This window comes from Canis lupus, chromosome 16, assembly GCF_003254725.2.
Source record: "Canis lupus dingo isolate Sandy chromosome 16, ASM325472v2, whole genome shotgun sequence".
Taxonomy (NCBI): domain Eukaryota; kingdom Metazoa; phylum Chordata; class Mammalia; order Carnivora; family Canidae; genus Canis; species Canis lupus.
In genome coordinates, this window is record NC_064258.1 from 23,495,794 (window position 1) to 23,518,584 (window position 22,791).

The window sequence follows — 22,791 nt, forward strand, 5'->3', positions numbered from 1 at the left end:
AAGCCCACAGCAAATATCATTCTCAATGGGGAAACACTGGGAGCCTTTCCCCTAAGATCAAGAACAAGACAGGGATGTCCACTCTCACCACTGCTATTCAACATATTAGAAGTCCTAGCCTCAGCAATCAGGCAACAAAAAGACATTAAAGGCATTCAAATTGGCAAAGAAGTCAAACTCTCCCTCTTCGCCGATGACATGATACTCTACACAGAAAACCCAAAAGCCTCCACCCCAAGATTGCTAGAACTCATATAGCAATTTGGCAGCGTGGCAGGATACAAAATCAATGCCCAGAAATCAGTGGCATTTCTATACACTAACAAAGAGACTGAAGAAAGAGAAATTAAGGAGTCAATGCCATTTACAATTGCACCCAAAAGCATAAGATACCTAGGAATAAACCTAACCAAAGAGGTAAAGGATCTATACCCTAAAAACCATAGAACACTTCTGAAAGAAATTGAGGAAGACACAAAGAGATGGAAAAATATCCAATGGTCATGGATTGGCAGAAGTAATATTGTGAAAATGTCCATGTTACCCAGGGCGATTTACACATTTTATGCAATCCCTATCTAAATACCATGGACTTTCTTCAGAGAGTTAGAAAAAATTATTTTAAGATTTGTGTGGAATCAGAAAAGACCCCGAATAGCCAGGGGAATTTTAAAAAAGAAAACCATAGCTGGGGGCATCACAGTGCCAGATTTCAGGTTGTACTACAAAGCTGTGGTCATCAAGACAGTGTGGTACTGGCACAAAAACAGACACATAGATCAATGAAACAGAACAGAGAACCCAGAAGTGGACACTGGACTTTATGGTCAACTAATATTCGATAAAGGAGGAAAGACTATCCACTGGAAGAAAGACAGTCTCTTCAATAGATGGTGCTGGGAAAATTGGACATCCACATGCAGAAGAATGAAACTAGACCACTCTCTTTCACCATACACAAAGATAAACTCAAAATGGACGAAAGATCTAAATATGAGACAAGATTCCATCAAAATCCTAGAGGAAAACACAGGCAACACCCTTTTTGAACTCAGCCACAGTAACTTCTTGCAAGATACATCCACGAAGGCAAAAGAAACAAAAGCAAAAATGAACTATTGGGACTTCATCAAGATAAGAAGCTTTTGCACAGCTAAGGATACAGTCAACAAAACTAAAAGACAACCTACAGAATGGGAGAAGATATTTGCAAATGACGTATCAGATAAAGGGCTAGTTTCCAAGATCTATAAAGAACTTATTGAACTCAACACCAAAGAAACAATCCAATCATGAAATGGGCAAAAGACATGAACAGAAATCTCACAGAGGAAGACATAGACATGGCCAACACGCACATGAGAAAATGCTCTATATCACTTGCCATCAGGGAAATACAAATCAAAACCACAATGAGATACCACCTCACACCAGTGAGAATGGGGAACATTAACAAGGCAGGAAACCACAAATGTTGGAGAGGATGCGGAGAAAAGGGAACCCTCTCACACTGTTGGTGGGAATGTGAACTGGTGCAGCCACTCTGGAAAACTGTGTGGAGGTTCCTCAAAGAGTTAAAAATAGACCTGCCCTAAGACCCAGCAATTGCACTGTTGGGGATTTACCCCAAAGATACAGATGCAATGAAACACCGGGACACCTGCACCCCAATGTTTCTAGCAGCAATGTCCACAATAGCCAAACTGTGGAAGGAGCCTCGGTGTCCATCGAAAGATGAATGGATAAAGAAGATGTGGTTTATGTATACAATGGAATATTCCTCAGCCATTAGAAATGACAAATACCCACCATTTGCTTCAACGTGGATAGAACTGGAGGGTATTATGCTGAGTGAAGTAAGTCAATCAGAGAAGGACAAACAGTATATGTTCTCATTCATCTGGGGAATATAAATAATAGTGAAAGGGAATAAAAGGGAAGGGAGAAGAAATGTGTGGGAAATATCAGAAAGGGAGACAGAACATAAAGACTCCTAACTCTGGGAAACGAACTAGGGGTGGTGGAAGGGGAGGAGGGCAGGGGGTGGGGTGAATGGGTGATGGGCACTGGGAGGGGCACTTGACGGGATGAGCACTTCAGGAGGCCTTTAGCTAATTAACATAACAGTAAGAGCTAAAATTCCTTAAACACTCTATACCAAATACCCTAAAATGGAGGTGGTCTCCTTAATTCACATAAAGAAAAATTGAGGCCCAGCAAGCTTGAGTAATATGCTCAAGGTCAAGTAGCTGTTAGGTGACAGAGCCAAATGCAGGCCACAAAACTCTCACCACCACCTGTACATTGCTTCCCTATCCTAGTGCCCAGGGGCAGGTAGTGGGGAAGTATGCCAATCTGAGCATGTGGCCACCAGGTACAACCTGGCCAGCCTTCCCACAGGAAGCTGCTCTGCTCCTGGGATTCAACACAGTCCAGAGGCATGGTGGGACACCACTTTGCCCACCCAGAAATCTGATGAAACCAGCGAGGGCAGAACCGTCCAGCCCACAGTGTTGTGCATGACTAGAGTACCAATTCTTCTGCAAGGGGAAACATCATCACTGGGACTCGCATATTTTCCTGAACAGCAAGATCTGTGACAGGGGGAGCTAAGTAATGTTCAGAATGCTGCTGGGGAAACCGGGAGAAGATGCAGTACAGTCACTTAACCTGTCTTTCCAGAGCAATTGGACTATATATTTCATTGGCTATCATTACCTGCCACAAACCTGTGCTCTGGGGACAGACCATGGAGAGGCAATTCCAATGTCTGTCTCAACAGTCTCCCTTCTCAAGCTCTCCACTTAAGAGCAAGCCTCTTCTATTCACATGGGCTAATTCACCTAGGCTACACTTTAGCCAAAGACTCTTCACCTCTTTAAAGAGACACAGCATTCTGGGCTCCATCAAGAAGGCCCAACAAATTGATATCAAAATTTAAGACCAATTCTTATTTCCCGTATTTTCATGTTCTTATATTTGGGAGGACTTTGGCATAAGCCTATAAAATTGGAAACAATAGCATAAGTGTATGTGTTTAGTATTTTTAACATGCTACCAAGAGATAAATTTGCCAATAACAACAACAACAAAAAAAAAAACCCTGACCGTTAGCACCCTGTGTTTGCAATATGGTATGATTATAACAGTGAAAACATCACAGTATTTTCATGCTACCCAAATACCAGCTAAAATTCTAAAAAATAAATGTTTACCTCAAACCTCAAGGATAGCTGACTTCGTTGGTTCTCAAGTTAGCAAGAGTGAAAAAGAAGGAAACGGGATTTATAAAAACTACCCATTAACAAATAGATGCTGCTGAGATACAAGAGAAAGTGAATACAGGGACAGGAAGTAAGTCAGCCCAGTGATTTTCTGCTTCAAGGGTACAAAGGTCAGGATTAGCTCCTCCCACAGTATGTGACTCTCTTTTTAGAAAAAGTGCCTCTTTTGAGAAGCTTATAATTAAGCTTAATGATGGCCCTTGACCATGTAATGGTACTCAACATAAAAAAATTGTTTAATATTTTGGAAAATTCAAGTGGCTATATTATGATCTGTAAATAGTCCTCAAATGAAATGAAAATAAAGTTCTCAAACTCTAATGAAAATAAAGACAGTTGGTTTAAAATAGAGCTCTGACCTATATAATGCCACTCTTAACCAAAGAGCTTATCTTTAATAGAGGCTTTTTTCTATCGATAGAAGTAGTAATATACTAACATTTCTTTTGAGGAGAGGGCTTCAGATCTCCCATTTGTAAAACCCTTTTGAGGAGAGGGCTTCAGATCTCCCATTTGTAAAACCCTCCCAGGTTCTGGCTTTGGAGTGAGTGTGTTTGTGCCTAATTTCCCCCCAGGAGGTGGACTTTCTGCATAAAACCTCCCTGTTGGCTTCCCAGTTTCCAGTAACCTGAGCCAGGCTCACTCAAGGAACCAAGAACCAAGATGGATCCAGCAGCATACTTGTTTTCATCTCCTGGGGCTGCTGTGACAAATCACCACCAGCTTGGTGGCTTGAAACAACACAGATTTACTCTCCTACAGTTCTGTGGGTCAGAAGTCTAAAACAGGTCTCACTGGGCTAAATCAATGTGTCCGCAGAGCCGCATTCCTTCTGGAACACAGGGGAGAATCTTCTAGGGGCAATCCACTGCTTTCTCTTTCCGTTTCCAGAAGCCACCTTCATTCTTTGGCTAGTGGTTCCCTCCGCCATCGTCAAAGTCAACAAGAGCTGGCTGAGTTTTTCTGACATTGTGCCAATCCAGTTCTGTTGTCTTCACATCTTCTTTTCTGACTCTTTTAAGACTAGTGATTACATTGGCCTCACCCAGATAATACAGAGTAATGTCGCCATCTCAAGGTCCTTAATCCTAATCACATCTGCAAAACTCTTTTTGCAGGTAACATACTCACAGTTCCCATAATGTGGCCATATTTGGGAAGCCATTGTTCTGCCCACCACAACGCTCTCAACTAATAAACAAGAACGGATACCACACAATGAAGTGCAGGGAGTTCAAAACAAGGCACAAATATGAATTATTCTGCTTAGATGTCACAGGTTCCACCATGAGCTGGACATGTGGACACATTATATGCTCTGTGTGTGGTATCTAAGTGTCATGACCTTTCAGGGGGGTTAGAGGGCTGGCATGGGAGAGGTCAAGTGGGTGGAAGGTGCCCCATGTTCCCTTTTTCAGATCTCCAGGCCCACCCTATATAAGCAGGGAGCGTTACCCATAGCCCCTCTCTGGTCCCAGCTGCCCCTGATGATCAACTTTATCCTGCTCCTCTGACATATAAACTCCAACCTTGCTTTTGCCTATCCCTCCACCTACTCACCACCATTCATGTTTAATTTGACACTGATTTCATTTTTACCCCATAAGCTACATCAGATTCAGATCAAGCAGAGTTTTCACAATATGAGTAACTGTCCATTTTCAAGAGGGTGGAGAATTCCAAGGCACTAATGCTTTGGGCAAGCATGTCACCAGTGCAGCACACCCTCCATACTAATTAGAGAGCTGGGTGAGTTCTTGAAAGCACAGCCATCAGAATCATTGCCTTTCAGCTACAAGAGTCCCCAGCATGGCTCCAGATGGCAGGTCAATAAATAAGGTAGAGCCCAAGGCAAGCCACCAATAAACCTGAATATTTGCAAAGACTCTGTGGCCAATGGGGAAAAGACATGGGGGCACAAATTTCTTAACAAAATATTGGCAATCCTGCCTGAATTGCCTTTAGGTTAGAAAGCATATGGAGGCACCTGAGTGGCTCAGTCAGTTAAGCATCCAACTCTCAATTTCAGCTCAAGACATGATCCTAAGTGGTGAGATCAAGCCCCACATCAGGCTTCATGCTGGGCATAGAGCCTGCTTAAGATTCTCTCCCTCCCTCCCCTACTCCCACCCCCCAAAAACAAAAAGCATATGAACTCAACATATTTGGATTTTAAAAAGTATTATAAATGGTTACAAATTTTCAGATAAGTAAAATGAAAATTTCAATGCAACAATATTCAGGACATTTAATAAATGAAAATACCTCTAATGGTCATAAAATGATACACAATAAAAAAGAAAGGTATTTAAAGACTCAAAAAACTGTTAGCTGCCTTAATAAATATGGAACATCCATGCAATCTAATATCCAGCTTCTTTTGTAAAATGGAAAAAGTACTTATTTTATAATGGGTATAAAATCATATAAACAATATGTAAAATATGAGACAATTGAAAGACCAAACATCCATAAAGAACATAATTATGTTCTTTTTTTTACACACATGGTGGAGACTGCTGGATGCCCATCAAACTCTGCTCTCCCTTTTTTCCTAAAACCGTGGCTAGATTGTATTTCCCATATTTCCCTGAAGGGGGGTGTGACCTCATGACCAAGGTAGGTGTGACTAAGTTCTCTTTGAGAGGAAGTACTGCCTGTCACACTTGGACTTAGGGGGCCCTTAGGGCAGAAGGCATGCCAGCCACCTCCACACTTTCCTCCTCTTCCCAGTGGGTAGAATCTGGGCATGGCCACCACCCAGTTCCCATCCTACACATGACCAGGTCCCTCAGATGATGGAGCAATGATGAAGAAAAATCTTGGTTGTTGAAAGACTCCATGCAGCAAAACTGCCCTGCCTACCTGGAATGCTCCCCTCAGACCATATTGAGAGGGAAATAAAGACCTATATTCCCTTAAGCCACCAAAATTATTGTTGAGTCTCTTTGTTGTAACCTCCTGGCCTCCTCCTAACTAATACAGTGGAAGCAAGATGTCACTACAAGGGTGACAGCAATTCCACCAGCTATGCTCTGAGAGGCTGCAGCAATAGTGATTAAAGTCTACACTCAGAGGGCACCTGGGGAGCTCAGCAGTTGAGCGTCTGCCTTCGGCTCAGGGCATGATCCCAAGTCCTGGGAGCGAGTCCTGCATCAAGTTCCCTGCATGGAGCCTGCTTCTCACTCTGCCTGTGTCTCTGCCTCTCTCTCTGTCTCTCATGAATAAATAAATAAAATATTTTTAAAAAGAAGAAGAAGTCTATGCTCAGGACAGGCTGCCAGAGCTCAAACCTGGGCCCCACTATGAACTAGAGACACTGCTGGGGCAAATTATTCAGCCATTCGGTGCCTCCACATCCTCCTCCATAAAACGGAGCGAACATGGTGCTGACCTCAGAGGATGGCATGACCATTCTGGGACTGGTCTGTGTAAAACATGACAGTGACTGGCACAAAGGAATGACTAGGACTATGAACAATTTCAACATCATCTCCCCTCCCCCCCCAAAAAAAGTAGTTTCATTTTTTGCAGGTGTACCGCAGGTATTTGACTTAGAAAAAATGAACCTATCTACAAGTCGGCTCCAAAAATAAAAAGTGAACAAGGACAAAGGCTTATAAAATACCAAGCGTTCTTTCTCTGTATAGCAAGAATCATCAGTGCTATAGTGAGAATGATCTCTTTAACTCAAAGAAAGGCCTGAACACATCGGTGTGGGCTGAAGATAGAGACTTATTCGAAATTCTGCTGCTTCGGGGTTCTGGGAGTTTAGGTCGAATTTGGCATCTTATTTGCACAGGCTCGCTCTGATCTGAGCACACACACGCACACACCCTCATTGATTTCGAGGCCACATGCTTGCTCCACATTTCAGCCCACGATTATGCAGTCATAGAATAAAGTGCTATTCATGCAACGAAGGGCCACACTGCCGCTGCATAAAAAGCTGGCTTGTTAATTCATTTCTCAAGTTTTAATACTTTCTTACAATTTCTACCAAAAATCCTGGAATGTTTTTAGGTGTGTATTACGGCACTGTGGAAAAAATTAACCCTCTCCTTGATCCCAGGAGACATGACTGACCTGTAGCCTGGGCCTTTCAAGAAGGTGAAATAAAAGATTAACATAAAATTGTCCTTTAAACAAGTTGCCAGTCTTCGAAGGACTGATGGGTTACAAATGTCGTGTTACTACATGAGTTTACCAAGGAAACATTTTTAACTGCTCCTTTGCTTTTTTAAATGGAGTATATTTCCCCAAGGCAATTAACACAAGTTTCCTCTATTCCTTTTCACAAAATATCCCAATGTCTGTTTCCATCACCGTACAAGCCAGTTAAATTTGACCTATGGGACTCAACTAAGTGTGAGCTGAAATGTACCACTGGCACAATGAAGAAAAGTTATATCTTTTGAAAATGAATGCACACACCCAGAAGCCTTTGGGCATGTTAAACCCATAACAACACAAAATAACACATGGAGGTGAACAGGAGTCTCTGCTCATTGATTCATGTGTGTCAACAGCTTGCTGGCTTGTCACTTGTCATTGGGTGCATATTTCCAGACCATGCTTATGTGCAAACTGGCACCCATTCCTATCCATTGTTCTTCATGCCTCTAAGGGGCAGAATTTAGGACCAAAGGGTAGAAACTGTAGAAAACACATGGAAAACTTTCTAGTTGTGCCACCCACATTCAGAATGGACTGCCCTGCAGAGCAGGGGCTTGCTGTTCCCAGAAGTATTCAAACAGACCAGACAACCCAGGGTGGCTGAGGGTGGTGGTCCCACTGGGCCAGCTAGCTGCACGAGATACAGCTCGTGATACAGCTCTCCTTTCACCTTGGAGAGCATAGGGCCTTACCAAGCCAAACTGATGGGTTCTCGTTTCCTTTCTCTTCAAGCTAGCACTGTTTCTTCACAGCCACCTAGCCCGGAACAGCCTGCTGCAGGAGGCCAGGACACACACCCAAGAATGTGACAGGAACACCTTCCCCCTTCCTTGCCTCATGCCTTGACCACAAAGAGAAAGGTGATCCCACAGTGCCCAGGGCCTGGAGGGTCTCCTGGGCCGCCTTCTGAGAGGCACGCCATAGCAGTGAAGAGAAAGAGCTGCCCACGTCCCACAAAAAAGTCCCCAATGTTCTGTACCAGAAAAGCACCCCCATTCTGGGAGGAGGTGTCATTTCCACCCCCCTGACACCCTTCAGCTCCCTGGGGGGAGCTCAGATGACACGAGCAGAGTGGGGTGCTGACGTCACTGCCATCCCCTGTGTGTAGAGGGGGGATCCTTGTGTGGGGGTGCCAGTGAAGCCTACCAGCCTGGACACCATCTAGGTGCACCCTTCCAAACCCTCCTGAGGGAGACCACGAATATGCAGAGACCTCCCCCCCACCCCCGGCCTGTAATCATGCCTCTCATGTGCATCAGCCACAGAAGAGCAGAAAGCCCCTTCCTTGAGGAATGCAAAGTCAAGATCACACTGAAGCTCACCACACTCCCCTCTTTAGACCTACACTGTCACCATTCCCAGAGCTGAATGCTCCAAACCAAGCAAAGGATTATGAGGAAGCCCGGACAGAGCTACCAGTCCATGTGGCCCCCAGCACAGCCCCGCCAGGCTGCACAGTGGTCTGAAAACACGGGCACAAGGAGAATTTGCAAAGCAGAGGACTTCAATCAAATCGCTAATAGAGAAACTGCTTATACCAGATGACTGGAAACATCCTGCATTGTTAACCTCATATTATATCCACGCTGAGACTAGAATCACAATGTTGAAGTGGGTTGCTATTCTGAATGGACGTTACCCAATAAAAAATGAGGGGGATGGGGATGAGCAAAAAGTAAAATGCACAAGGACCCACAGGAGGGAATAACTAGGTCAGTGCTCTAAGCCGACTGCCTGTCTGTCCTTGTGTGCAGAGCCCTGGACATGCGTCCACCTGGCAGCTGTCCCTCCCTGACCCATCCAGTGACTCCTGAGGAAGGGTGACTGTTCACATGGTTGCGGAGCACTCAGTCTCTGATCATCCCTCTGACTGTATTCCTAGAGCAGTGTGTCCTTTGAATTGCTGGTATGTATTTATAAGCGGAAATTCTTATGTTCCATCATTCTGTAATCAACCTGCAAATCAGACCCAACTGCCACTTGCCAGAATTTCCTTGCTAACCAGGAACCTCAGTCCTCAAGCCAGATGAAAGCAGCCCTCATGCATCACACGCAGACCAGAGCCTGACCTCCTGCATATTCATGACACCAGGCATGCTCTGGAGCTTGGGGGAAATTTGAACAGATACCCCTGGGAGGAGGAGCAGAGAGCACGCGGAAACATCAGGGAACTAGCCTTGCCACAGGTTCACTCTGAGACTGGAATGTGTGGGGAAAGAGAAGACCTCCCTTAAAGAAAGGGAACTGTCAGCTCTCTAAAGATGACGGTTTGTGACACACCATTTTACAATGTAAGGCCAGGGAATCTGTGATGCCACCTTTCTGTCAGAAATTCCATCAGGCGGGAGATCCCTGGGTGGCTGAGCGGTTTAGCGCCTACCTTTGGCCCAGGGCGCAATCCTGGAGTCCTGGGATCGAGTCCCGCGTTGGGCTCTCGGCATGGAGCCTGCTTCTCCCTCCTCCTGTGTGTCTCTGCCTCTCCCTCTATGTCTATCATAAATAAATAAATAAATAAACAAACAAACAAATAAATAAATAAATAATCTATCTTAAAAAAAAAAGAAAAGAAAAGAAATTCCATCAGGCTAGCTAGAACACAGGGCCTCAAAATAACCTGTAATGAAAATAAGCTTAATGGTTATGATGGTAAATTTTTATGTATATTTTACCAGTTTAAAAAAAAAAGTTCCTGCTTAGGCTTTAATTCTTGATCAACACACAACAGATATTTACTTGTCAGCATCCTCTTCAATTTCATATTAATAATCTCTTTTTGGAAAAAAAAAAAAAAAAGAATCTCTTTTTTGGGCAGCCCCGGGTGGCACAGCGGTTTAGCACCGCCTTCCACCCAGGGCATGATCCTGGAGTCCCAGGATGGAGTCCCACGTTGGGCTCCCTGCATGGAGCCTGTTTCTCCCTCTGCCTGTGTCTCTGCCTCTCTCTCTCTGTTTCTCTCATGAATAAATAAATAAAATCTTAAAAAAAAAAAAAAGAATCTCTTTTAAATTGCTGCCATGGTGAATAGTTTAGAAAATAAATTAAAAGGTTGAATCAAATAATAACCAAGTTGTCAAGACATGCTGCAGCTCTACCTTTGGCATTTCAGTTCTGTATGGCATTAGAGTTTTGATCTCCATAAGGCATTGATTGAACGCAGAAAACAAGGTGGTTTCTTCTAAAAAGTGTCATTTGTCAAACTCTTTCTTACAATCAATTCTAAATCTTCCAAGTTAAGAGAATCAGGTAATGTAAGCTAACATTGCAATCTGGACCAATCTAGCTTTAATGAGATCTCCCTTTTTTCCAAAAATGTGCTAAAAATGGCATGTTTTCAAATAAACTAATACAATGGCTAATTGTATTCCTCCTGCTGTCTCTGAGGGATATGAGCTAACAAGAAAAATCTGCACTTAAAAACACTATTTTTAATTTCCTGAAATAAAATGTAGAAAGTTTTTAAGAGTTTTTACAGGATACACCAGTTTAATATCAATAATTGTCTATTATAGTTAACTCTATTTATCAGCTGCCATAAAACACCTACCAGAATTAGTTGCTGTGTTCAAGTACCATCTCTTGAAAACCAGAGCATGAATACAAATTCTGACTTGCTAGTAATTGACCTTTCATTTAGATATTAAATTTCCCCAACCCTGAAATTATAATAAAAAGCAGCTGTGTCTTCCTGTGGCTTTCCCCCGGGGTTAGTACCATGCAGGGCACAAAGCAAAGGCCCAATGAGCATGTGTTAAAAGAATAAACAACACAAATAATGTCAAGGTTCAAGAGCTTACAATAGATACCAAATAACAAGTATTTACAGACACTTTACTTTTGGCAATAGGTCAAGTGGCATAAAAGTTACATATGTGGCTCTTTATAAATTATGTCACTTCCAAATACACTACCTGGCTGTATGGAATGCTACTACACAACCCCTGCATTACTGCATCCTACGAAGAAAAGTTTCGTGACGTAACTTTGATGATACTGGATTTGTTGTTGTTGTTAACATGCTCTTTCCAAAAGTAGAACATGTAAACATCTCAAATTCATTTTGGAAGTATTAACAGGATAAAATATAAATAACTAAAAAGTGAAGTACCTGTATTTTAAAACGATTATACTTCTTAACCACCTTTGACATATTGGGAAATGGGATAGCAGTGAAAGAGATTCTGAGGATCAACCACAGAATTCAACAAAAAGTAGAACATCTGGACAGAATTGGGAAGAACAGGCAGTACGATCCTATCAAACCCATCGTTTTCTATTTCTTTTGTTTTATGGGGCAGTGCTTTATGTGGAAAGTGTCCAGTAAATTTGACTTAAATTAAAACAAATCCCATCCATGTATTCTAAATACACAATTTTATAAAGCACTCATCAACTTGGAACACACTCCTTATGGTACATTACCATTATAAGATCACATCCGAAGCCCACAAATGATCAATGTGAAATTCTATTTAAGCATAAAATAGATTCTATTATTTCTCACTTCAAAGACCTGTACTTAAAAAAAAAAAAAGACCTGTACTTTTCATTATTAAGAACAAATCAGTTCCCTGCCTGGGATAACGACCAAGTCAAACTCTACTGTCTCAAGCTTTCTGATTTAGGACTCAGCAGCTGGGTGACACATGAAGTTTTATATCAATATGGATTATCACTAGCCTCCTTTCTCCACAATTCCTAAAAAATAATTTTCATCTAACGGTAAAAGAAACAATGCCCAAACAACTGTGTGTGCTGAGAGGTTTAGGTCCTTCTGCTGACAGATGGACACCTCACACCAATCTGTGTGTGCTTTCCCACACACCTGAAATACACCTACACACATGCTCAGCTTTTGCAACTGAGATTCAAACAAACAAAAAGATATTTTTTGAGATAAGGAAAATTCATTTTTTTCAGTCATCAATATACTTTAATCATGTTTTCACATCACTAACCATCTAAATCATCATTTTTAAAGGCTTATAATAATTCCTTTATCTGGAGGTCCATGTTTTTTTTTTAAAGATTTATTTATTTATGATACACAGAGAGAGAAAGAGAGAGAGAGGCAGAGACACAGAAGGAGGGAGAAGCAGGCTTCATGCCAGGAGCCCGACGTAGAACTCGATCCCGGGACTCCAGGATTGCGCCCTGGGCCAAAGGCAGGCGCTAAACCGCCTAGCCACCCAGGGATCCCCTGGAGGTCCATGTTTTAACCTTGGTACCATATCATGGTACTATGATATTTAGAATTTTTTCCTATGGATACAGTTTCAATGAACATGATTTGCCTACATATATATTTTTTGACTTATTTAAATTCCAGTTAGTGACCATGCAGTGTAATATTAGCTTCAGGTGGACAATATTGTGATTCAACACTTCTATACCACACCTCGTGCTCATCACAAGTGCCCTCCTTAATCCCCATCACCTCCCCTCCTTCACCTATATCTTTAGATACTAGTCTGATGCTTTCCTTAGAATAAATCCTCACAAAAAGACTTACTAGGTTAGAGTACACATTTTAAGGTATAATTGACATATAACATTATATTAGTTTCAGTTGTATAATGTAATTAATTCTATATTTGTATATATCGCAAAATGATCACCACAAAAGCCCGGTTAACATCTATCACCACACACAGTTACAAAATAAGAAAAATTTAAACATGGTCTGGGTATTAAGTGATTTTTATTTATTTATTTATGATAGTCACACAGAGAGAGAGAGAGAGAGAGAGAGGCAAAGACACAAGCAGGCTCCATGCTGGGAGCCCGACGTGGGATTCGATTCCGGGTCTCCAGGATCGCGCCCTGGGCCAAAGGCAGGCGCTAAACCGCTGCGCCACCCAGGGATCCCCTATTAAGTGATTTTTAAAGGCTGATTCTTAACTTTTTAGGAAATGGCATAGTGGTTATGTACAATTAAGACATCACCTGGGACACCTGGGTGGTTCAGCGGTTGAGTGTCTGCCTTCGGCTCAGGGCATGATCCCAAGGTTTTAGGATCGAGTCCCATATCGGGCTCCCTGCACGGAGCCTGCTTCTCCTTCTGCCTATGTCTCTGCCTCTCTCTCTGTGTCTCTCATGAATAAATAAAATATTTAAAAATAAATAAATAAATAAAACCTCTTTAAAAAATGAAGACTTCACCAAGTTGAAATACATAGTATTTGAAGGTATATTTTCCCTTTGCTACTCAAGGAAAATTCTAGAAGTCCCCATAATCCTCTGCCACTTACAGGTAACAAAGTCCTAAAAAAAAAAAAAAAAAAAAAGACTTCTTGCTCCACCCCATACACTCAGAATCTATCGGCAGCTGCCAGCCTCTATCTTTTCTACCCACTTGCTGCCCCACTTGCTAGCTGCTGTAACTCTCCCCTCCAGGCCTGGAATATGAGGAGGAAGATCACTTGACTGGATGAAATGGAGTAAAAGAGGCTGCCTCCCAGCATCCAGTAGCCCCTTCCTCTTTACAACAAGAATCCCAGCCTCAAGCTGCCCCACCGCTGCCCCACAACAAACGTGGATTCCCTGGCTTCACTCAGAATTCAGGCTAATGAGACAAGCAAAAATGGTGGTGGTGTACTCTTGAAAGAATCCTTAAAAGAGATGAGGCAGACCTTTCCTCTGTCCTTCCTTTCCTCCACCTGCCTGGAACATGACATGATGCCTGGAGCTTGAGCAGCTCTCCCTGACTGTGAGCATGAGGACCACATTCAGGGCCATAGGCAGCTTGTTCCTGATAACTGTGTGGAGCCACCATCCCATCCGTGAAATGCCTATTTCCTGACTTATTCTATGTAAGAGAGAAATAAACTTCTATTTTGTGTTAACATTGTTCTTTCACTTATGTGCAGGCAAAGGTACTCCTCACCAGGACAGAGGGCTTCACGTTCTCTGAACCAGTAGGTACTTAAACCCAACTCCCTGTCCCTTGTGGGTATTTTGTGAGTTCTCCAGGGGCTCCCCTCAAAATCCGTGTGAGTGGTGCATTCAAGTCCGTTTGCCACCTCCACACAGCCACTGAAATTCACTTTATAATCTTTCTGCTGACTGTGCCACTTGGGCAGAGGTGGGACTGTTCCAGGCTGGCTCTCCATCCCTGCAGGGGCCACATCTGGTCCATGGGAAGCCATGCACAATTGCTCCAACAAACTTGGCAGTGGGAGCAGCCCTGTCGCAGCTGCTCCCCACTCAGTCACAACAGGAAAACATCTCACCAGAGTCGGAGCCAGTCCACTGTGCTCCTGGAGCCCCAGGTGACCTCTCTCCAGGCAGCACCCCCACCTCATACTTCTTCCAGGAAAAGGAATGAGGCAAACTCACAGCAGCAGCTTCTCCAAATAAATCCCCTTACGAATCCTATATCGATGCTTTTTATACCCTCAGAGTGAAGAAGATTTTCAAGAGCTGTGAACCTGGTGTTCAGATATTTCCTTTGAAAATGCCTATTTTGCTCTTTCTCACAACTTATTTTAGTAACTTCTATCTAGTATACCTTGAAGCCTTAGTCAAACTTTCCAACTCAACTGCCTATGACAAAACTGATACATTACATGGGGATGTACATTTGTGGTAAAACTAAAGAAAAGCAAGGAAACAATACAACATTTGGAAGAGCAGTTACCCATGGAGTGGGTGTGGGAGCAGGATGAAGGAAGGAAATATGACCAGCAAGCACATGTCAGGGGCTTCAAAGGAAATGTTCTAGATGCTTATCCAGGTAGTTATTCACTTTACTATTGTAAGTTAAAATGTACACACACATCACATATACATATATTTATTTATAACTAGTGAATGTAAAAAAGTAAACAAAAGAACATAAACAAAATAATATCTAAAATCCATAGCAAAGTAATTTGGAAATAAGACTACACTCTGAGAGGCAGGCTGTAATCTCAACACAAAAGAGAGGAAGCTGGTCAAAAAATGACTTCTACAAGTGGGTGAAGGATTTCCTCCGAGGATCAGGGTGCTGTTCTTAGTGACTTCTAGGAGGGTGGTCAGTTCTGCAGCATAGACAAGGCCCTTAGGGTATCTAATCTACTTCATTGTCTCGATGACAGGAAGGGAGCAATATTACAGAGTTGCTCACCGGCACCTCAGAGCTATATGTGGCAGAAGTCTGCAAGCCCTCGAAGCTGAGACAGAGTACTGGCCAGAAATTCAAGCAAGTTAACCCCACTGGCAGACTCCACCTCGGCTACACTGACATTGAGCAGTGACATTTTATAAAGTCTTCTGGATTCTCCATCCACATCACCTTCATAATAGCCGAAGCAACTTTCCTGATTATGACCTGGCTTCTCTGGAGCTGGTCTATGGGAAAAGAAGGTGCTGATCATGCAGATTTTATTGTTGTTGTTATTAAGACAACATTAGCTTTATTATAACTAACAATATTTCTTGTATGCTTACTCTACTTGATCCTCACAATAACCTTCACCCCAGAGGGGCAGCATAAGAAAGTGATAAAAAGCAACAGACACCAGGATTCAAACCCCAGCTCTAACCCTTAAGAGCTGTGTAACGTTGAGCAGTACACTGAACTTCTTTAGGCCTCAGTCTCCTCATCTGTAAAGTGGGAGTAAGGGTAGTTCCCACCTTGTGGCATTGTTCTGAGGATTACAGGAGTTAATATTCCCAAAGCCCTGGGACAGCAGCTGTCACATAGTGAGTACAATATAAATGTTCGCTATCACTCCTCTGTTACAGACAAAACAAGTGAGGCCCAGTGTGGTAAAGTAACTTTCTTAATCACCACTAGTGTGTGGCAGCTAGTCTAACCCAAACATGCATAGGCTTAACCTCCATGCTTGTCATTAACCATCACCATAGGGATCCCTGGGTGGCGCAGCGGTTTAGCACCTGCCTTTGGCCCAGGGCGCGATACTGGAGACCCCGGATCGAATCCCACGTTGGGCTCCCGGTGCATGGAGCCTACTTCTCCCTCTGCCTATGTCTCTGCCTCTCTCTCTCTCTCTCTCTCTGTGTGTGTGTGACTATCATAAATAAATAAAAATTTTAAAAAAAACCATCACCATAATTATTTGTCAAGGTAAATTAACCCCTGTGTGTGCCTGCTGGGTCCACCTCTACTTTGGGGCACAGTGGTTAGATGACCTACTCAGGGCCTGACAGTGGCCAATGCAGGCTCTGGGCGTTGGAAGCAGAGGATGTGACTCTCCGGCTGAGCCCCAGTCTGCCCAGTGGCAGCCAACCTTCCCCTGGCTATCCCGGGACAGCTGTGACAGCTGTCTGCCATCCTGCCTGATTCCCTGCTGAGGCTGGGAATTCTCAAAGGCAGGCATTGGCCCTGAGTTCTCAGTTTCTAGCAATATGCCAATTAGCAAATGTACAATGTAAGTTCTTCTGTACCCCAGAGAGATTCAGATTACAGTCTCCCTGTCTTCAGCTGGTTGTAAAGCAGCAATCTCTCCTTCAGACCTTCTCTAACCTATCCAGGCAAGGGCACCTACACCTGCAAAGGGCCTGGCAAATAGGAAATGGTCCACGGGCCATCATCTGCCAAGGGTCTCCAACCCTCCCAAAGAGAAAGCCTAGTGGAACACCAGAGCTCCAGGTCTTGCTGCTAACACCTGTGTGAACTTGGCTGAGCCACTTGGCCTCTTGAAGCTCCAGCTTCCCCAATCAGGGAGTAGAGAAATTAGACCAGAAAATCTCTAAGTTCTTTCCATCCTTTGATCTTTATATCCATATTCTAATCCAGAGCCAAATGTCATTTTGATTTGACTATATTCAAAAACCACTCAAAATGAATTGAGGTATTCAGACTGCTTTCCACAATGCATCAATAGAAAGCAATGCCCCTGCTATTTATGATTGTAAAGGGATAAAGGTACTTTCAAAATCCCCAACATGAGCTTCTGGGACTACTGAAAGGGAAAAACCTATTAGCCTGATAACATACATCACATTAAACTTATGGTTTGAAAGGTTTTTTTCCCTAAGAAAAACAAGCAATAAACTGGTGGATCCATCCTAACTGGGATGCCCATCAGCCCCAGATCACACCTGTGAATAAGTGTGTTCCTGTGTTTTTGTGCATACTCATAGTAGACTGCAGATTTTTTTAGAAATTTAAATAAATGAGAAAGTACTATGAATACCTTGGGGAAAAAAAAGATAGCATCCATTACAGTTGTTGCCTACAAAATGATATGAGATACCTTATTAAAGATATCAGAGTGATTAATAATCTTATTTTGGGACCCAAACTAATTAAATGCTTGCTATTAAATGAATGATGCAAATAAATTTTTGAAACAGGCTGTACAGAAGAAACAAGTTGAAAAAGATGATAAATGGATCACAACATGGACCTTCAGGTGATAGTGGCTTGATATCTAAAATTCTTTTTATCAGTAGTGTGTATAAAATGCAACTACTTACTAACTGGCTTTCCCTTCTTCCAAACATTGTTGTAACTTGCATTTTTATTCTTTAGAGCTATTTTAAGATTTTTTAATCTAGTAAAATTAATTTTATCAGATATATGTGTTCAGAAGCCTGATTCATGCAAAATGCAAACTACAGATAATAAATTTTTCCACTCATTTTTAAAAGGTTTCATAATCTTTGTTGCATGACTCTTCTTAAGACCCCAACAGTGCTGAAGCCCTCATCAAACTTTTAGGCACTATATTTGGTACACTGGACTCTGATAGAACGGGGGGAAAAAGACAAATGATCAGGAATCTGAGATATGTTATAGGTAATGACCAGGCTGTGATTCTGAATGATAATGCCAGGCTTGCACTGAACATTTTGCCTAATTAGACTTCACACAAGGGGGAAAATGCTTTAATATTTAACAAGTATAATGGTGTAATCAATGTACACAAATCAGGTCTGATAAGGAATATTGCTTATTAAAGAGAGACAGATGGCTCCAGGAAAGGTATAATCATTAAATGTAAAATCTCACAGGCTCCAACTGTGAACACCAGCCACGTACTTTCAAATTACCACTCTAACCCCTGACACTCTATGCATTATTTAGTCCTGTCCTCTTGCTCATAGGTACACCCACACCATAAATTTAATAAAATAACTCGGTTCAAAAAACTCATATCTTTGCTGTTTCTCAAAGCTGTCTTTTCCTAACCACTCCTGCTGCCATCAAAAATCCCACTGAGTCAAGATGTCCAACATCTCTGTTATAATCTTTTCAGTTAGATAATTAGTCCTCCTTTTTATTACATTCAAGAACACTTAATGTGTTGGAAGCTTTCCTGACTATTAAATCCTCCCAGCCTGCTGCAAGATTATGAATACATAATTTGTTAGTAGGTGGTTTTTAAGAAAACAGTAAGCAAACAGTATGCAGGAATACAGTTAAAAACAGGCATACTAAAAAAAAAAAAAACAGGCATACTTATGAACTGCAGATTATATTTTTTTTTAATTTTATTTATTTATTCATGAGAGTCACAGAGAGAGGGGCAGAGACATAGGCAGAGAGAGAAGCAGGCTCCCTGCAGGATGCCTAATGCAGCTCTTGATCCCAGGACCCCAGGATCACAACCTAAGCCAAAGGTAGACGCTCAACCACCGAGCCACCCAGGTGCCTCAAACTGCAAATTATAGTAAGAGATTTCCAAGGGTGGGTTATCTATTGGTTTCTCCAAGGTCAGCTTTGCATGCAAATATAGAGATCCTAGAAGGCAACTTGCCCATTTGTGAAACCATTACTTACGAACTCTGTTAACTTCTAAATTGCTGCATCTGTTCATTTCATGTATAGTCACAGAGAACCTACTGTGCCTACACCCTAAGCTACATACTCCTTGGAATATATTGAAAAACTGTAAACTACTATCCCTATGTTGCAGGAGTCTACAGACTCATCCAAGGAGGGCACAGAAGCAACTACCATGCTCACCACTATGTAATGCCTGGTCCCTGTAGTCTAAATGATCTCCAACATGCTATTATTTCTACAAAATACTGATGTTAGACCAAATGATCTCAGAGATGGCATTGTTTCTGTTGATGTATTTTTGTCAACCAATGACTTCTAACTCCAGCAAGTCATGAACAAGACTATTAAATGAAATCTACAAATCCTCCAGGGCGCACATGTCCCTTTCAGGTATGCCGTATTGCCATTTGAAATATTTCTAGTTCACCTGGATAAATTAAATGAACATGGCCAGCTTTATTCAAAGCTTCTCCATTCATTCTCTGAGCCTCATTCCTAACTGATTAGGAGCAGCAGGAATACTGTCCATTTCCCACTGGCATGACTTTTGCCAAGAAAAATCAAACAGTCACTTATGAAGACCAGGAAAAGGAATCTAGAGAAGCAAAGTGCCTCCCATGCATCTTCACCCTAAGCCAAATCATCTTCACAAGCCAAAAAACATCTCCTCATGTTTTCCAGAAAACAGAAAGTTCCATAAAGGAGCAACAACCACTTTCCACCTGCCTCATCCCAGTGAAAAGTAGAAGTACTCACTGGTCACCCTTTGGCCATCAATAAAATTCACCATCTTGAAAGAATGGAAAAGAAAGCACAGTCCAGGTAGTCAGTGAGCAAATCATTTCTACAGTCAGTCCCTGAGGCCACTGTCTTGAATGGGAGAGAATCCAAAAAGCTTATAGTTCCTACAACTACTCCTACTTTATTTCCCCCAGAACATGAACCTGAAGACACCTGCCTTGCATAAAGGGTCAAAAGAAGTATTCTCAGGGCCTGTTATCCACACTAATAATGACTCAGGTATTAGCCCAGACTCATTCTCAGAGGAAGACAAAAAGATAATTCCAGTGAAGCTGAATAAATTTTCCTGTATTCCCAAGGATACTCACGGAAAACGTCCTCAAGATTTTTAATTACTTAAGTGAACAATATACTCTACAAAGAAAAACCACTTTTGAGACAACTCAAGACCCAAGATATTGAATCAGCTTACTTGATGCAACAGAGTTACTGGTTTTATGCTCAGATTCTCACTTCGACCACCATTTGGATTGATGAATCCATTTACAGTCCATAAATTTCATTGCCTTGCATTCAAATGGCCCCTGAGATTCAATGATTAAATTCTTACTTTAAGGATTAAGATGTGTTCATAGCCAAGACGAGTCAGCTCTGGAATCCTTTCTCCACCAATCTAGTCTCCTTCTGTAGCAACTTGTCAACACCTCCATTTGGAGGACAGATACATAAACATGCACACACACTCTTCAAACTGACCTCACTCCTGTTATTCAGGCCCAGTAATCTATGCCATGAGTTTAGTGAAAAAACAAAGGAACCCCCACCAAAGAACATGCTTTATATGGAAGCCACAGCTTGCAGGTCATAGGTACATCCAAAGAAATCGCCCCCCCCCCAAAAAAAAAAGAAATTTCCCCCACCCAAAAAAAAAAAAAAAACCACAAGTCTCCTCCCTAGGTTCTTTATTATGTAGCCACAAGTGTATTTAAATAAGTCTTACTTCTATGCAAATAAGATATCCACAATACCCTGGGTATTTTGTGTTACTTTCATCTTTGGTGGCTCAAGAAGTAGTACTCATTTCCTATCCATGTGTATATAGAATAGATGGAAAATAAGAAAAGGATAGCTACTCTCCTTTGGACAGCTAATCAAAGTAGCCAAGGGATAGTAGGAATTCATTATTTAATAGAAAGTCTCAATCACGACCTTGCTCCTGTTGGTCTAAAACTTTTAGTTATGGGACACCTGGGGGCTCAGTGGTTGAGCCTCTGCCTTCAGCTCAGGGCATGATCCCAGGGTCCTGGGATCGAGTCCCACATCAGACTCCCCGCAGGGAACCTGCTCCTCTCTCTGCCTGTGTCTCTGCCTCTCTCTGTGTGTCTCTTATGAATAAATAAATAGAATCTTAAAAAAAAAAAAAAAACAACTGTGAGTTACATGAGCATACCAAAGGAGGTTTTCTGGGATTAGTGTCCATACCCAAGATTCGTATCATAGTGACATATACACAGTGGGTATTCAAGACCTATATGGTTATAATCATCTAGAACTTAAGACATTAAAACTATCCAAGAATAGAATTAGAAAATTCAAGGTCCAGGGTGAATACTGAATGCTCCTCCTAGTCTTTCAAATGCCCATTGGTCCTTGTTTTCTCTTCCATGCTTCCTTCCTGTGTGCCTTTGTAGTAATAACAGCTGATACACATTATTTACCATGCACTAAGCAGTGTACATAGGTTATCTGAATCAATCACCAGATGTCCGATACTACAAGAACTATTACCCTCATTTTATAAATGAGAAGATAGGCATCTAAGGAATTAAGGAACTTGCCCAAGATCACGCAGTGAAGAAAGAGTGGGGCTGTGAATCTGGGTAAAGGACTCCAACTGCCAACCCCATTCACCCAGGTGCTGCTTCTTCATTCAGTTCACTGTTCCCTGTACTTTCTCATTTACAGTGCTCAGTGCACACCTTCATTCCCCTAATCTTCCCAAGAACCATTTGAACTAACTTGGACTTCATTTCAAGGACTCCTCTTCTTCCCACTAAGCTCTTGTTTTTCTAGTCGGCTTGTTCGTTTCAATACACTCTGCTAATTCTATAAAATGGGCTTTTGAAAATTGCAGTAACTTGCTTTGAGCAAACTGTTCCCCAATTCGATACTGTTTTTAAATGCTTTGCATTTTTTAAAAACCCTGAATCAAGCTTCTCTTGCACCTGGTCAGGTTCTGTTTGCTTATTCACAGAAGGGCTGGCTTATGCCTGTGTGCCAATGCATAATAAATAATGAGTCCAGGCCTCCTGCTCCCTGGCTGAAGTAGACCATCCCAAACTGTAATGATTTTGTAAAATCCGCATTCCCTCCCTACCGCACACAGCACCTACCCTGGACACCAAACAAGGTGGCTCATTATCATAAAAACTAGGAACGCTCTCCAAAACCATTCCTTGATCTGACAACACAGCCCCCTGACAAAAATGCCAGCAGGACTTCATACTGGGCCCTGACGACCTGGCTCCCCGCCTCCCTGGAAAACAGATCTGGGTGTGTAGAACCATACCTCCAACTGAAACCAAAAAAAAAAAAAGGGGGGGGGGTTTATTATCCTGTGATTCCAGCTACCTTTTGAAGACCTACAGGGAACTGGCAACAACTACTAATTTTGACTTAGCTCCTTGCTAAAGGACGATACACTGCTTTTGGAAAAACCCTGCAGTAGGAGACCAAAATACTACAAGCACATAACAGGGAATGTGCCGACCTGGGGATGCAGCAGGGCTGTAGACCTCCTCCTAGCTCTTCAGCAGAGCCCACCCACCACCCCAGCCTAGAGCAGCACACCTG

General features: G+C 42.3%; 1 protein-coding gene and 1 pseudogene across 17 annotated transcripts in view; one reads left to right on the forward strand and one right to left on the reverse strand.

Moving 5' to 3' along the window:
- CSGALNACT1 (chondroitin sulfate N-acetylgalactosaminyltransferase 1) overlaps positions 1 to 22,791 on the reverse strand; it is a 327,223-nt gene that overhangs the window by 296,655 nt on the left and 7,777 nt on the right. For 12 of the 17 annotated variants that reach the window (XM_049094800.1, XM_049094809.1, XM_049094797.1 and 9 more), the window contains one exon: positions 9,841 to 9,950. The exons of the other annotated variants lie outside the window; for them this stretch is intronic. The gene's annotated coding sequence lies outside the window, so the exon portion shown is untranslated. The remainder of the gene's footprint in view (positions 1 to 9,840; positions 9,951 to 22,791) is intronic. 17 annotated transcript variants of the gene reach the window in all.
- Positions 1 to 22,791, forward strand: part of LOC112671687 (keratin, type I cytoskeletal 18-like) — a 62,804-nt pseudogene that overhangs the window by 33,041 nt on the left and 6,972 nt on the right.